General features: G+C 50.2%; 13 non-coding genes across 13 annotated transcripts; all 13 read right to left on the bottom strand.

Annotated features, from left to right (window-relative positions):
- Positions 1-898: 898 nt before the first annotated feature.
- LOC124587706 lies at positions 899-1,017 on the bottom strand. The gene has a single exon (XR_006975603.1). It is a non-coding gene; the product is annotated as a 5S ribosomal RNA (ribosomal RNA).
- A 1,033-nt stretch (positions 1,018-2,050) lies between these two features.
- Positions 2,051-2,169, bottom strand: LOC124587692. Its single transcript, XR_006975590.1, has one exon. It is a non-coding gene; the product is annotated as a 5S ribosomal RNA (ribosomal RNA).
- A 1,033-nt stretch (positions 2,170-3,202) lies between these two features.
- On the bottom strand, positions 3,203-3,321 carry LOC124587705. The gene has a single exon (XR_006975602.1). It is a non-coding gene; the product is annotated as a 5S ribosomal RNA (ribosomal RNA).
- A 1,033-nt stretch (positions 3,322-4,354) lies between these two features.
- LOC124587690 lies at positions 4,355-4,473 on the bottom strand. The gene has a single exon (XR_006975589.1). It is a non-coding gene; the product is annotated as a 5S ribosomal RNA (ribosomal RNA).
- Positions 4,474-5,506: 1,033 nt separating this feature from the next.
- On the bottom strand, positions 5,507-5,625 carry LOC124587704. Its single transcript, XR_006975601.1, has one exon. It is a non-coding gene; the product is annotated as a 5S ribosomal RNA (ribosomal RNA).
- Positions 5,626-6,658: 1,033 nt separating this feature from the next.
- Positions 6,659-6,777, bottom strand: LOC124587701. Its single transcript, XR_006975599.1, has one exon. It is a non-coding gene; the product is annotated as a 5S ribosomal RNA (ribosomal RNA).
- Positions 6,778-7,810: 1,033 nt separating this feature from the next.
- LOC124587700 lies at positions 7,811-7,929 on the bottom strand. Its single transcript, XR_006975598.1, has one exon. It is a non-coding gene; the product is annotated as a 5S ribosomal RNA (ribosomal RNA).
- A 1,033-nt stretch (positions 7,930-8,962) lies between these two features.
- LOC124587699 lies at positions 8,963-9,081 on the bottom strand. The gene has a single exon (XR_006975597.1). It is a non-coding gene; the product is annotated as a 5S ribosomal RNA (ribosomal RNA).
- Positions 9,082-10,114: 1,033 nt separating this feature from the next.
- On the bottom strand, positions 10,115-10,233 carry LOC124587698. The gene has a single exon (XR_006975596.1). It is a non-coding gene; the product is annotated as a 5S ribosomal RNA (ribosomal RNA).
- A 1,033-nt stretch (positions 10,234-11,266) lies between these two features.
- LOC124587689 lies at positions 11,267-11,385 on the bottom strand. The gene has a single exon (XR_006975588.1). It is a non-coding gene; the product is annotated as a 5S ribosomal RNA (ribosomal RNA).
- Positions 11,386-12,418: 1,033 nt separating this feature from the next.
- On the bottom strand, positions 12,419-12,537 carry LOC124587697. The gene has a single exon (XR_006975595.1). It is a non-coding gene; the product is annotated as a 5S ribosomal RNA (ribosomal RNA).
- A 1,034-nt stretch (positions 12,538-13,571) lies between these two features.
- On the bottom strand, positions 13,572-13,690 carry LOC124587696. Its single transcript, XR_006975594.1, has one exon. It is a non-coding gene; the product is annotated as a 5S ribosomal RNA (ribosomal RNA).
- A 1,033-nt stretch (positions 13,691-14,723) lies between these two features.
- On the bottom strand, positions 14,724-14,842 carry LOC124587695. Its single transcript, XR_006975593.1, has one exon. It is a non-coding gene; the product is annotated as a 5S ribosomal RNA (ribosomal RNA).
- Positions 14,843-15,628: the final 786 nt, after the last annotated feature.

Here is a 15,628-nt window from a genome sequence, read left to right as displayed (position 1 = left end):
GAGATCCAAAACTTATGAGCCGGAAGGACGCGCTTCGTGTATTTTTTTTTTTTGGAGATTTATGAATTTATTTATTAACATTACATCGTTACAAGCTAACAACTTTACAACATAAAACACGAACAGAATTGTAATTGTATGCACTTCCTTCCGCAATCCGACGTGCCAGCAGAGCGACTGCCGAATTAGCGGGCGCGCCGCCGTGTGTGTGAGACGCGCAACTTCTCGTTGCACCTCCTGTCATCCGCTTGGCGCGTGCAGCCTTCGACACTCGCGGAAGACGCATCTTGTCCCTGGTGTCCAGCGCAGGAGGGCTGGCGCGCGGCCGACCGGCGTAAGGCCTGTGCGGGGTGTGGCAGAGTCTTGTTGGAGGGCGCCACTGCTGGCGATGTGAGCTTCCTCGCCTCGCCTCGCCTCGCCTCGCCTCGCCTCAGACGAGGTGTTTGCGTAATTTGCAGTGCATTCGCACCTTTCCTATCCCTGTCCCTGTCCCCGTCCCGACTTGTCCCGACTTTGCTCGACTGCCGCTCGCTGCCGCTCGGGTCGTGGCCCATATAACAGCGCAAGCACAAGAAACGTCTGCAGGAGATGACGAGACGAGACGAGTCGACTAAGGAATAAATTTATAATTACATATCGAAGTAGGAATTGTACACCGCTACACAACAACAGGCGCTGACGTATTTCAGAACACATCTGCCGATTCGTACTGTTTTGTCGTTTTCAAAGACTTCCTGGCGAACTTGGTTAGCACATTCTCCCTCAAACTGAGATATTTACTGCAATTTCGCACCTTATGGTCATTACAGTAGATTAAAATGCTTAAGCAAGAATCTTTGTCACAACAGAACGGTGGTATGGAAAGAGGGCGGTATAAAAAAAAAAGTAAATGAAAGGGAGCCAACAGCACGTGGTGTTCCCAGGTGGTCACCCATCCAAGTACTAACCACGCCCGATGTTGTTTAACTTCGGTGATCGGACGAGAACCGGTGTATTCAACATGGTATGGCCGTTGGCGCCCATGTAATGTAGGCGCATGGAAGAATTCGCATTCGGTTCTTATCCCAACACACACAAAATCATACTTTTCGGTCGAAAGCAGCCGCATTTTTTTTTATTGACAATTCGTCACGTTAGCGCGAACGCAATCCTGAGATCCAAAACTTATGAGCCGGAAGGACGCGCTTCGTGTATTTTTTTTTTTTGGAGATTTATGAATTTATTTATTAACATTACATCGTTACAAGCTAACAACTTTACAACATAAAACACGAACAGAATTGTAATTGTATGCACTTCCTTCCGCAATCCGACGTGCCAGCAGAGCGACTGCCGAATTAGCGGGCGCGCCGCCGTGTGTGTGAGACGCGCAACTTCTCGTTGCACCTCCTGTCATCCGCTTGGCGCGTGCAGCCTTCGACACTCGCGGAAGACGCATCTTGTCCCTGGTGTCCAGCGCAGGAGGGCTGGCGCGCGGCCGACCGGCGTAAGGCCTGTGCGGGGTGTGGCAGAGTCTTGTTGGAGGGCGCCACTGCTGGCGATGTGAGCTTCCTCGCCTCGCCTCGCCTCGCCTCGCCTCGCCTCAGACGAGGTGTTTGCGTAATTTGCAGTGCATTCGCACCTTTCCTATCCCTGTCCCTGTCCCCGTCCCGACTTGTCCCGACTTTGCTCGACTGCCGCTCGCTGCCGCTCGGGTCGTGGCCCATATAACAGCGCAAGCACAAGAAACGTCTGCAGGAGATGACGAGACGAGACGAGTCGACTAAGGAATAAATTTATAATTACATATCGAAGTAGGAATTGTACACCGCTACACAACAACAGGCGCTGACGTATTTCAGAACACATCTGCCGATTCGTACTGTTTTGTCGTTTTCAAAGACTTCCTGGCGAACTTGGTTAGCACATTCTCCCTCAAACTGAGATATTTACTGCAATTTCGCACCTTATGGTCATTACAGTAGATTAAAATGCTTAAGCAAGAATCTTTGTCACAACAGAACGGTGGTATGGAAAGAGGGCGGTATAAAAAAAAAAGTAAATGAAAGGGAGCCAACAGCACGTGGTGTTCCCAGGTGGTCACCCATCCAAGTGCTAACCACGCCCGATGTTGTTTAACTTCGGTGATCGGACGAGAACCGGTGTATTCAACATGGTATGGCCGTTGGCGCCCATGTAATGTAGGCGCATGGAAGAATTCGCATTCGGTTCTTATCCCAACACACACAAAATCATACTTTTCGGTCGAAAGCAGCCGCATTTTTTTTTATTGACAATTCGTCACGTTAGCGCGAACGCAATCCTGAGATCCAAAACTTATGAGCCGGAAGGACGCGCTTCGTGTATTTTTTTTTTTTGGAGATTTATGAATTTATTTATTAACATTACATCGTTACAAGCTAACAACTTTACAACATAAAACACGAACAGAATTGTAATTGTATGCACTTCCTTCCGCAATCCGACGTGCCAGCAGAGCGACTGCCGAATTAGCGGGCGCGCCGCCGTGTGTGTGAGACGCGCAACTTCTCGTTGCACCTCCTGTCATCCGCTTGGCGCGTGCAGCCTTCGACACTCGCGGAAGACGCATCTTGTCCCTGGTGTCCAGCGCAGGAGGGCTGGCGCGCGGCCGACCGGCGTAAGGCCTGTGCGGGGTGTGGCAGAGTCTTGTTGGAGGGCGCCACTGCTGGCGATGTGAGCTTCCTCGCCTCGCCTCGCCTCGCCTCGCCTCGCCTCAGACGAGGTGTTTGCGTAATTTGCAGTGCATTCGCACCTTTCCTATCCCTGTCCCTGTCCCCGTCCCGACTTGTCCCGACTTTGCTCGACTGCCGCTCGCTGCCGCTCGGGTCGTGGCCCATATAACAGCGCAAGCACAAGAAACGTCTGCAGGAGATGACGAGACGAGACGAGTCGACTAAGGAATAAATTTATAATTACATATCGAAGTAGGAATTGTACACCGCTACACAACAACAGGCGCTGACGTATTTCAGAACACATCTGCCGATTCGTACTGTTTTGTCGTTTTCAAAGACTTCCTGGCGAACTTGGTTAGCACATTCTCCCTCAAACTGAGATATTTACTGCAATTTCGCACCTTATGGTCATTACAGTAGATTAAAATGCTTAAGCAAGAATCTTTGTCACAACAGAACGGTGGTATGGAAAGAGGGCGGTATAAAAAAAAAAGTAAATGAAAGGGAGCCAACAGCACGTGGTGTTCCCAGGTGGTCACCCATCCAAGTACTAACCACGCCCGATGTTGTTTAACTTCGGTGATCGGACGAGAACCGGTGTATTCAACATGGTATGGCCGTTGGCGCCCATGTAATGTAGGCGCATGGAAGAATTCGCATTCGGTTCTTATCCCAACACACACAAAATCATACTTTTCGGTCGAAAGCAGCCGCATTTTTTTTTATTGACAATTCGTCACGTTAGCGCGAACGCAATCCTGAGATCCAAAACTTATGAGCCGGAAGGACGCGCTTCGTGTATTTTTTTTTTTTGGAGATTTATGAATTTATTTATTAACATTACATCGTTACAAGCTAACAACTTTACAACATAAAACACGAACAGAATTGTAATTGTATGCACTTCCTTCCGCAATCCGACGTGCCAGCAGAGCGACTGCCGAATTAGCGGGCGCGCCGCCGTGTGTGTGAGACGCGCAACTTCTCGTTGCACCTCCTGTCATCCGCTTGGCGCGTGCAGCCTTCGACACTCGCGGAAGACGCATCTTGTCCCTGGTGTCCAGCGCAGGAGGGCTGGCGCGCGGCCGACCGGCGTAAGGCCTGTGCGGGGTGTGGCAGAGTCTTGTTGGAGGGCGCCACTGCTGGCGATGTGAGCTTCCTCGCCTCGCCTCGCCTCGCCTCGCCTCGCCTCAGACGAGGTGTTTGCGTAATTTGCAGTGCATTCGCACCTTTCCTATCCCTGTCCCTGTCCCCGTCCCGACTTGTCCCGACTTTGCTCGACTGCCGCTCGCTGCCGCTCGGGTCGTGGCCCATATAACAGCGCAAGCACAAGAAACGTCTGCAGGAGATGACGAGACGAGACGAGTCGACTAAGGAATAAATTTATAATTACATATCGAAGTAGGAATTGTACACCGCTACACAACAACAGGCGCTGACGTATTTCAGAACACATCTGCCGATTCGTACTGTTTTGTCGTTTTCAAAGACTTCCTGGCGAACTTGGTTAGCACATTCTCCCTCAAACTGAGATATTTACTGCAATTTCGCACCTTATGGTCATTACAGTAGATTAAAATGCTTAAGCAAGAATCTTTGTCACAACAGAACGGTGGTATGGAAAGAGGGCGGTATAAAAAAAAAAGTAAATGAAAGGGAGCCAACAGCACGTGGTGTTCCCAGGTGGTCACCCATCCAAGTGCTAACCACGCCCGATGTTGTTTAACTTCGGTGATCGGACGAGAACCGGTGTATTCAACATGGTATGGCCGTTGGCGCCCATGTAATGTAGGCGCATGGAAGAATTCGCATTCGGTTCTTATCCCAACACACACAAAATCATACTTTTCGGTCGAAAGCAGCCGCATTTTTTTTTATTGACAATTCGTCACGTTAGCGCGAACGCAATCCTGAGATCCAAAACTTATGAGCCGGAAGGACGCGCTTCGTGTATTTTTTTTTTTTGGAGATTTATGAATTTATTTATTAACATTACATCGTTACAAGCTAACAACTTTACAACATAAAACACGAACAGAATTGTAATTGTATGCACTTCCTTCCGCAATCCGACGTGCCAGCAGAGCGACTGCCGAATTAGCGGGCGCGCCGCCGTGTGTGTGAGACGCGCAACTTCTCGTTGCACCTCCTGTCATCCGCTTGGCGCGTGCAGCCTTCGACACTCGCGGAAGACGCATCTTGTCCCTGGTGTCCAGCGCAGGAGGGCTGGCGCGCGGCCGACCGGCGTAAGGCCTGTGCGGGGTGTGGCAGAGTCTTGTTGGAGGGCGCCACTGCTGGCGATGTGAGCTTCCTCGCCTCGCCTCGCCTCGCCTCGCCTCGCCTCAGACGAGGTGTTTGCGTAATTTGCAGTGCATTCGCACCTTTCCTATCCCTGTCCCTGTCCCCGTCCCGACTTGTCCCGACTTTGCTCGACTGCCGCTCGCTGCCGCTCGGGTCGTGGCCCATATAACAGCGCAAGCACAAGAAACGTCTGCAGGAGATGACGAGACGAGACGAGTCGACTAAGGAATAAATTTATAATTACATATCGAAGTAGGAATTGTACACCGCTACACAACAACAGGCGCTGACGTATTTCAGAACACATCTGCCGATTCGTACTGTTTTGTCGTTTTCAAAGACTTCCTGGCGAACTTGGTTAGCACATTCTCCCTCAAACTGAGATATTTACTGCAATTTCGCACCTTATGGTCATTACAGTAGATTAAAATGCTTAAGCAAGAATCTTTGTCACAACAGAACGGTGGTATGGAAAGAGGGCGGTATAAAAAAAAAAGTAAATGAAAGGGAGCCAACAGCACGTGGTGTTCCCAGGTGGTCACCCATCCAAGTACTAACCACGCCCGATGTTGTTTAACTTCGGTGATCGGACGAGAACCGGTGTATTCAACATGGTATGGCCGTTGGCGCCCATGTAATGTAGGCGCATGGAAGAATTCGCATTCGGTTCTTATCCCAACACACACAAAATCATACTTTTCGGTCGAAAGCAGCCGCATTTTTTTTTATTGACAATTCGTCACGTTAGCGCGAACGCAATCCTGAGATCCAAAACTTATGAGCCGGAAGGACGCGCTTCGTGTATTTTTTTTTTTTGGAGATTTATGAATTTATTTATTAACATTACATCGTTACAAGCTAACAACTTTACAACATAAAACACGAACAGAATTGTAATTGTATGCACTTCCTTCCGCAATCCGACGTGCCAGCAGAGCGACTGCCGAATTAGCGGGCGCGCCGCCGTGTGTGTGAGACGCGCAACTTCTCGTTGCACCTCCTGTCATCCGCTTGGCGCGTGCAGCCTTCGACACTCGCGGAAGACGCATCTTGTCCCTGGTGTCCAGCGCAGGAGGGCTGGCGCGCGGCCGACCGGCGTAAGGCCTGTGCGGGGTGTGGCAGAGTCTTGTTGGAGGGCGCCACTGCTGGCGATGTGAGCTTCCTCGCCTCGCCTCGCCTCGCCTCGCCTCGCCTCAGACGAGGTGTTTGCGTAATTTGCAGTGCATTCGCACCTTTCCTATCCCTGTCCCTGTCCCCGTCCCGACTTGTCCCGACTTTGCTCGACTGCCGCTCGCTGCCGCTCGGGTCGTGGCCCATATAACAGCGCAAGCACAAGAAACGTCTGCAGGAGATGACGAGACGAGACGAGTCGACTAAGGAATAAATTTATAATTACATATCGAAGTAGGAATTGTACACCGCTACACAACAACAGGCGCTGACGTATTTCAGAACACATCTGCCGATTCGTACTGTTTTGTCGTTTTCAAAGACTTCCTGGCGAACTTGGTTAGCACATTCTCCCTCAAACTGAGATATTTACTGCAATTTCGCACCTTATGGTCATTACAGTAGATTAAAATGCTTAAGCAAGAATCTTTGTCACAACAGAACGGTGGTATGGAAAGAGGGCGGTATAAAAAAAAAAGTAAATGAAAGGGAGCCAACAGCACGTGGTGTTCCCAGGTGGTCACCCATCCAAGTACTAACCACGCCCGATGTTGTTTAACTTCGGTGATCGGACGAGAACCGGTGTATTCAACATGGTATGGCCGTTGGCGCCCATGTAATGTAGGCGCATGGAAGAATTCGCATTCGGTTCTTATCCCAACACACACAAAATCATACTTTTCGGTCGAAAGCAGCCGCATTTTTTTTTATTGACAATTCGTCACGTTAGCGCGAACGCAATCCTGAGATCCAAAACTTATGAGCCGGAAGGACGCGCTTCGTGTATTTTTTTTTTTTGGAGATTTATGAATTTATTTATTAACATTACATCGTTACAAGCTAACAACTTTACAACATAAAACACGAACAGAATTGTAATTGTATGCACTTCCTTCCGCAATCCGACGTGCCAGCAGAGCGACTGCCGAATTAGCGGGCGCGCCGCCGTGTGTGTGAGACGCGCAACTTCTCGTTGCACCTCCTGTCATCCGCTTGGCGCGTGCAGCCTTCGACACTCGCGGAAGACGCATCTTGTCCCTGGTGTCCAGCGCAGGAGGGCTGGCGCGCGGCCGACCGGCGTAAGGCCTGTGCGGGGTGTGGCAGAGTCTTGTTGGAGGGCGCCACTGCTGGCGATGTGAGCTTCCTCGCCTCGCCTCGCCTCGCCTCGCCTCGCCTCAGACGAGGTGTTTGCGTAATTTGCAGTGCATTCGCACCTTTCCTATCCCTGTCCCTGTCCCCGTCCCGACTTGTCCCGACTTTGCTCGACTGCCGCTCGCTGCCGCTCGGGTCGTGGCCCATATAACAGCGCAAGCACAAGAAACGTCTGCAGGAGATGACGAGACGAGACGAGTCGACTAAGGAATAAATTTATAATTACATATCGAAGTAGGAATTGTACACCGCTACACAACAACAGGCGCTGACGTATTTCAGAACACATCTGCCGATTCGTACTGTTTTGTCGTTTTCAAAGACTTCCTGGCGAACTTGGTTAGCACATTCTCCCTCAAACTGAGATATTTACTGCAATTTCGCACCTTATGGTCATTACAGTAGATTAAAATGCTTAAGCAAGAATCTTTGTCACAACAGAACGGTGGTATGGAAAGAGGGCGGTATAAAAAAAAAAGTAAATGAAAGGGAGCCAACAGCACGTGGTGTTCCCAGGTGGTCACCCATCCAAGTACTAACCACGCCCGATGTTGTTTAACTTCGGTGATCGGACGAGAACCGGTGTATTCAACATGGTATGGCCGTTGGCGCCCATGTAATGTAGGCGCATGGAAGAATTCGCATTCGGTTCTTATCCCAACACACACAAAATCATACTTTTCGGTCGAAAGCAGCCGCATTTTTTTTTATTGACAATTCGTCACGTTAGCGCGAACGCAATCCTGAGATCCAAAACTTATGAGCCGGAAGGACGCGCTTCGTGTATTTTTTTTTTTTGGAGATTTATGAATTTATTTATTAACATTACATCGTTACAAGCTAACAACTTTACAACATAAAACACGAACAGAATTGTAATTGTATGCACTTCCTTCCGCAATCCGACGTGCCAGCAGAGCGACTGCCGAATTAGCGGGCGCGCCGCCGTGTGTGTGAGACGCGCAACTTCTCGTTGCACCTCCTGTCATCCGCTTGGCGCGTGCAGCCTTCGACACTCGCGGAAGACGCATCTTGTCCCTGGTGTCCAGCGCAGGAGGGCTGGCGCGCGGCCGACCGGCGTAAGGCCTGTGCGGGGTGTGGCAGAGTCTTGTTGGAGGGCGCCACTGCTGGCGATGTGAGCTTCCTCGCCTCGCCTCGCCTCGCCTCGCCTCGCCTCAGACGAGGTGTTTGCGTAATTTGCAGTGCATTCGCACCTTTCCTATCCCTGTCCCTGTCCCCGTCCCGACTTGTCCCGACTTTGCTCGACTGCCGCTCGCTGCCGCTCGGGTCGTGGCCCATATAACAGCGCAAGCACAAGAAACGTCTGCAGGAGATGACGAGACGAGACGAGTCGACTAAGGAATAAATTTATAATTACATATCGAAGTAGGAATTGTACACCGCTACACAACAACAGGCGCTGACGTATTTCAGAACACATCTGCCGATTCGTACTGTTTTGTCGTTTTCAAAGACTTCCTGGCGAACTTGGTTAGCACATTCTCCCTCAAACTGAGATATTTACTGCAATTTCGCACCTTATGGTCATTACAGTAGATTAAAATGCTTAAGCAAGAATCTTTGTCACAACAGAACGGTGGTATGGAAAGAGGGCGGTATAAAAAAAAAAGTAAATGAAAGGGAGCCAACAGCACGTGGTGTTCCCAGGTGGTCACCCATCCAAGTACTAACCACGCCCGATGTTGTTTAACTTCGGTGATCGGACGAGAACCGGTGTATTCAACATGGTATGGCCGTTGGCGCCCATGTAATGTAGGCGCATGGAAGAATTCGCATTCGGTTCTTATCCCAACACACACAAAATCATACTTTTCGGTCGAAAGCAGCCGCATTTTTTTTTATTGACAATTCGTCACGTTAGCGCGAACGCAATCCTGAGATCCAAAACTTATGAGCCGGAAGGACGCGCTTCGTGTATTTTTTTTTTTTGGAGATTTATGAATTTATTTATTAACATTACATCGTTACAAGCTAACAACTTTACAACATAAAACACGAACAGAATTGTAATTGTATGCACTTCCTTCCGCAATCCGACGTGCCAGCAGAGCGACTGCCGAATTAGCGGGCGCGCCGCCGTGTGTGTGAGACGCGCAACTTCTCGTTGCACCTCCTGTCATCCGCTTGGCGCGTGCAGCCTTCGACACTCGCGGAAGACGCATCTTGTCCCTGGTGTCCAGCGCAGGAGGGCTGGCGCGCGGCCGACCGGCGTAAGGCCTGTGCGGGGTGTGGCAGAGTCTTGTTGGAGGGCGCCACTGCTGGCGATGTGAGCTTCCTCGCCTCGCCTCGCCTCGCCTCGCCTCGCCTCAGACGAGGTGTTTGCGTAATTTGCAGTGCATTCGCACCTTTCCTATCCCTGTCCCTGTCCCCGTCCCGACTTGTCCCGACTTTGCTCGACTGCCGCTCGCTGCCGCTCGGGTCGTGGCCCATATAACAGCGCAAGCACAAGAAACGTCTGCAGGAGATGACGAGACGAGACGAGTCGACTAAGGAATAAATTTATAATTACATATCGAAGTAGGAATTGTACACCGCTACACAACAACAGGCGCTGACGTATTTCAGAACACATCTGCCGATTCGTACTGTTTTGTCGTTTTCAAAGACTTCCTGGCGAACTTGGTTAGCACATTCTCCCTCAAACTGAGATATTTACTGCAATTTCGCACCTTATGGTCATTACAGTAGATTAAAATGCTTAAGCAAGAATCTTTGTCACAACAGAACGGTGGTATGGAAAGAGGGCGGTATAAAAAAAAAAGTAAATGAAAGGGAGCCAACAGCACGTGGTGTTCCCAGGTGGTCACCCATCCAAGTACTAACCACGCCCGATGTTGTTTAACTTCGGTGATCGGACGAGAACCGGTGTATTCAACATGGTATGGCCGTTGGCGCCCATGTAATGTAGGCGCATGGAAGAATTCGCATTCGGTTCTTATCCCAACACACACAAAATCATACTTTTCGGTCGAAAGCAGCCGCATTTTTTTTTATTGACAATTCGTCACGTTAGCGCGAACGCAATCCTGAGATCCAAAACTTATGAGCCGGAAGGACGCGCTTCGTGTATTTTTTTTTTTTGGAGATTTATGAATTTATTTATTAACATTACATCGTTACAAGCTAACAACTTTACAACATAAAACACGAACAGAATTGTAATTGTATGCACTTCCTTCCGCAATCCGACGTGCCAGCAGAGCGACTGCCGAATTAGCGGGCGCGCCGCCGTGTGTGTGAGACGCGCAACTTCTCGTTGCACCTCCTGTCATCCGCTTGGCGCGTGCAGCCTTCGACACTCGCGGAAGACGCATCTTGTCCCTGGTGTCCAGCGCAGGAGGGCTGGCGCGCGGCCGACCGGCGTAAGGCCTGTGCGGGGTGTGGCAGAGTCTTGTTGGAGGGCGCCACTGCTGGCGATGTGAGCTTCCTCGCCTCGCCTCGCCTCGCCTCGCCTCGCCTCAGACGAGGTGTTTGCGTAATTTGCAGTGCATTCGCACCTTTCCTATCCCTGTCCCTGTCCCCGTCCCGACTTGTCCCGACTTTGCTCGACTGCCGCTCGCTGCCGCTCGGGTCGTGGCCCATATAACAGCGCAAGCACAAGAAACGTCTGCAGGAGATGACGAGACGAGACGAGTCGACTAAGGAATAAATTTATAATTACATATCGAAGTAGGAATTGTACACCGCTACACAACAACAGGCGCTGACGTATTTCAGAACACATCTGCCGATTCGTACTGTTTTGTCGTTTTCAAAGACTTCCTGGCGAACTTGGTTAGCACATTCTCCCTCAAACTGAGATATTTACTGCAATTTCGCACCTTATGGTCATTACAGTAGATTAAAATGCTTAAGCAAGAATCTTTGTCACAACAGAACGGTGGTATGGAAAGAGGGCGGTATAAAAAAAAAAGTAAATGAAAGGGAGCCAACAGCACGTGGTGTTCCCAGGTGGTCACCCATCCAAGTGCTAACCACGCCCGATGTTGTTTAACTTCGGTGATCGGACGAGAACCGGTGTATTCAACATGGTATGGCCGTTGGCGCCCATGTAATGTAGGCGCATGGAAGAATTCGCATTCGGTTCTTATCCCAACACACACAAAATCATACTTTTCGGTCGAAAGCAGCCGCATTTTTTTTTATTGACAATTCGTCACGTTAGCGCGAACGCAATCCTGAGATCCAAAACTTATGAGCCGGAAGGACGCGCTTCGTGTATTTTTTTTTTTTGGAGATTTATGAATTTATTTATTAACATTACATCGTTACAAGCTAACAACTTTACAACATAAAACACGAACAGAATTGTAATTGTATGCACTTCCTTCCGCAATCCGACGTGCCAGCAGAGCGACTGCCGAATTAGCGGGCGCGCCGCCGTGTGTGTGAGACGCGCAACTTCTCGTTGCACCTCCTGTCATCCGCTTGGCGCGTGCAGCCTTCGACACTCGCGGAAGACGCATCTTGTCCCTGGTGTCCAGCGCAGGAGGGCTGGCGCGCGGCCGACCGGCGTAAGGCCTGTGCGGGGTGTGGCAGAGTCTTGTTGGAGGGCGCCACTGCTGGCGATGTGAGCTTCCTCGCCTCGCCTCGCCTCGCCTCGCCTCGCCTCAGACGAGGTGTTTGCGTAATTTGCAGTGCATTCGCACCTTTCCTATCCCTGTCCCTGTCCCCGTCCCGACTTGTCCCGACTTTGCTCGACTGCCGCTCGCTGCCGCTCGGGTCGTGGCCCATATAACAGCGCAAGCACAAGAAACGTCTGCAGGAGATGACGAGACGAGACGAGTCGACTAAGGAATAAATTTATAATTACATATCGAAGTAGGAATTGTACACCGCTACACAACAACAGGCGCTGACGTATTTCAGAACACATCTGCCGATTCGTACTGTTTTGTCGTTTTCAAAGACTTCCTGGCGAACTTGGTTAGCACATTCTCCCTCAAACTGAGATATTTACTGCAATTTCGCACCTTATGGTCATTACAGTAGATTAAAATGCTTAAGCAAGAATCTTTGTCACAACAGAACGGTGGTATGGAAAGAGGGCGGTATAAAAAAAAAAGTAAATGAAAGGGAGCCAACAGCACGTGGTGTTCCCAGGTGGTCACCCATCCAAGTACTAACCACGCCCGATGTTGTTTAACTTCGGTGATCGGACGAGAACCGGTGTATTCAACATGGTATGGCCGTTGGCGCCCATGTAATGTAGGCGCATGGAAGAATTCGCATTCGGTTCTTATCCCAACACACACAAAATCATACTTTTCGGTCGAAAGCAGCCGCATTTTTTTTTATTGACAATTCGTCACGTTAGCGCGAACGCAATCCTGAGATCCAAAACTTATGAGCCGGAAGGACGCGCTTCGTGTATTTTTTTTTTTTTGGAGATTTATGAATTTATTTATTAACATTACATCGTTACAAGCTAACAACTTTACAACATAAAACACGAACAGAATTGTAATTGTATGCACTTCCTTCCGCAATCCGACGTGCCAGCAGAGCGACTGCCGAATTAGCGGGCGCGCCGCCGTGTGTGTGAGACGCGCAACTTCTCGTTGCACCTCCTGTCATCCGCTTGGCGCGTGCAGCCTTCGACACTCGCGGAAGACGCATCTTGTCCCTGGTGTCCAGCGCAGGAGGGCTGGCGCGCGGCCGACCGGCGTAAGGCCTGTGCGGGGTGTGGCAGAGTCTTGTTGGAGGGCGCCACTGCTGGCGATGTGAGCTTCCTCGCCTCGCCTCGCCTCGCCTCGCCTCGCCTCAGACGAGGTGTTTGCGTAATTTGCAGTGCATTCGCACCTTTCCTATCCCTGTCCCTGTCCCCGTCCCGACTTGTCCCGACTTTGCTCGACTGCCGCTCGCTGCCGCTCGGGTCGTGGCCCATATAACAGCGCAAGCACAAGAAACGTCTGCAGGAGATGACGAGACGAGACGAGTCGACTAAGGAATAAATTTATAATTACATATCGAAGTAGGAATTGTACACCGCTACACAACAACAGGCGCTGACGTATTTCAGAACACATCTGCCGATTCGTACTGTTTTGTCGTTTTCAAAGACTTCCTGGCGAACTTGGTTAGCACATTCTCCCTCAAACTGAGATATTTACTGCAATTTCGCACCTTATGGTCATTACAGTAGATTAAAATGCTTAAGCAAGAATCTTTGTCACAACAGAACGGTGGTATGGAAAGAGGGCGGTATAAAAAAAAAAGTAAATGAAAGGGAGCCAACAGCACGTGGTGTTCCCAGGTGGTCACCCATCCAAGTACTAACCACGCCCGATGTTGTTTAACTTCGGTGATCGGACGAGAACCGGTGTATTCAACATGGTATGGCCGTTGGCGCCCATGTAATGTAGGCGCATGGAAGAATTCGCATTCGGTTCTTATCCCAACACACACAAAATCATACTTTTCGGTCGAAAGCAGCCGCATTTTTTTTTATTGACAATTCGTCACGTTAGCGCGAACGCAATCCTGAGATCCAAAACTTATGAGCCGGAAGGACGCGCTTCGTGTATTTTTTTTTTTTGGAGATTTATGAATTTATTTATTAACATTACATCGTTACAAGCTAACAACTTTACAACATAAAACACGAACAGAATTGTAATTGTATGCACTTCCTTCCGCAATCCGACGTGCCAGCAGAGCGACTGCCGAATTAGCGGGCGCGCCGCCGTGTGTGTGAGACGCGCAACTTCTCGTTGCACCTCCTGTCATCCGCTTGGCGCGTGCAGCCTTCGACACTCGCGGAAGACGCATCTTGTCCCTGGTGTCCAGCGCAGGAGGGCTGGCGCGCGGCCGACCGGCGTAAGGCCTGTGCGGGGTGTGGCAGAGTCTTGTTGGAGGGCGCCACTGCTGGCGATGTGAGCTTCCTCGCCTCGCCTCGCCTCGCCTCGCCTCGCCTCAGACGAGGTGTTTGCGTAATTTGCAGTGCATTCGCACCTTTCCTATCCCTGTCCCTGTCCCCGTCCCGACTTGTCCCGACTTTGCTCGACTGCCGCTCGCTGCCGCTCGGGTCGTGGCCCATATAACAGCGCAAGCACAAGAAACGTCTGCAGGAGATGACGAGACGAGACGAGTCGACTAAGGAATAAATTTATAATTACATATCGAAGTAGGAATTGTACACCGCTACACAACAACAGGCGCTGACGTATTTCAGAACACATCTGCCGATTCGTACTGTTTTGTCGTTTTCAAAGACTTCCTGGCGAACTTGGTTAGCACATTCTCCCTCAAACTGAGATATTTACTGCAATTTCGCACCTTATGGTCATTACAGTAGATTAAAATGCTTAAGCAAGAATCTTTGTCACAACAGAACGGTGGTATGGAAAGAGGGCGGTATAAAAAAAAAAGTAAATGAAAGGGAGCCAACAGCACGTGGTGTTCCCAGGTGGTCACCCATCCAAGTACTAACCACGCCCGATGTTGTTTAACTTCGGTGATCGGACGAGAACCGGTGTATTCAACATGGTATGGCCGTTGGCGCCCATGTAATGTAGGCGCATGGAAGAATTCGCATTCGGTTCTTATCCCAACACACACAAAATCATACTTTTCGGTCGAAAGCAGCCGCATTTTTTTTTATTGACAATTCGTCACGTTAGCGCGAACGCAATCCTGAGATCCAAAACTTATGAGCCGGAAGGACGCGCTTCGTGTATTTTTTTTTTTTGGAGATTTATGAATTTATTTATTAACATTACATCGTTACAAGCTAACAACTTTACAACATAAAACACGAACAGAATTGTAATTGTATGCACTTCCTTCCGCAATCCGACGTGCCAGCAGAGCGACTGCCGAATTAGCGGGCGCGCCGCCGTGTGTGTGAGACGCGCAACTTCTCGTTGCACCTCCTGTCATCCGCTTGGCGCGTGCAGCCTTCGACACTCGCGGAAGACGCATCTTGTCCCTGGTGTCCAGCGCAGGAGGGCTGGCGCGCGGCCGACCGGCGTAAGGCCTGTGCGGGGTGTGGCAGAGTCTTGTTGGAGGGCGCCACTGCTGGCGATGTGAGCTTCCTCGCCTCGCCTCGCCTCGCCTCGCCTCGCCTCAGACGAGGTGTTTGCGTAATTTGCAGTGCATTCGCACCTTTCCTATCCCTGTCCCTGTCCCCGTCCCGACTTGTCCCGACTTTGCTCGACTGCCGCTCGCTGCCGCTCGGGTCGTGGCCCATATAACAGCGCAAGCACAAGAAACGTCTGCAGGAGATGACGAGACGAGACGAGTCGACTAAGGAATAAATTTATAATTACATATCGAAGTAGGAATTG

This window comes from Schistocerca americana, unplaced genomic scaffold (genome assembly GCF_021461395.2).
Source record: "Schistocerca americana isolate TAMUIC-IGC-003095 unplaced genomic scaffold, iqSchAmer2.1 HiC_scaffold_613, whole genome shotgun sequence".
Lineage (NCBI taxonomy): Eukaryota > Metazoa > Arthropoda > Insecta > Orthoptera > Acrididae > Schistocerca > Schistocerca americana.
This window is presented reverse-complemented; position numbering and strand designations above follow the sequence as displayed.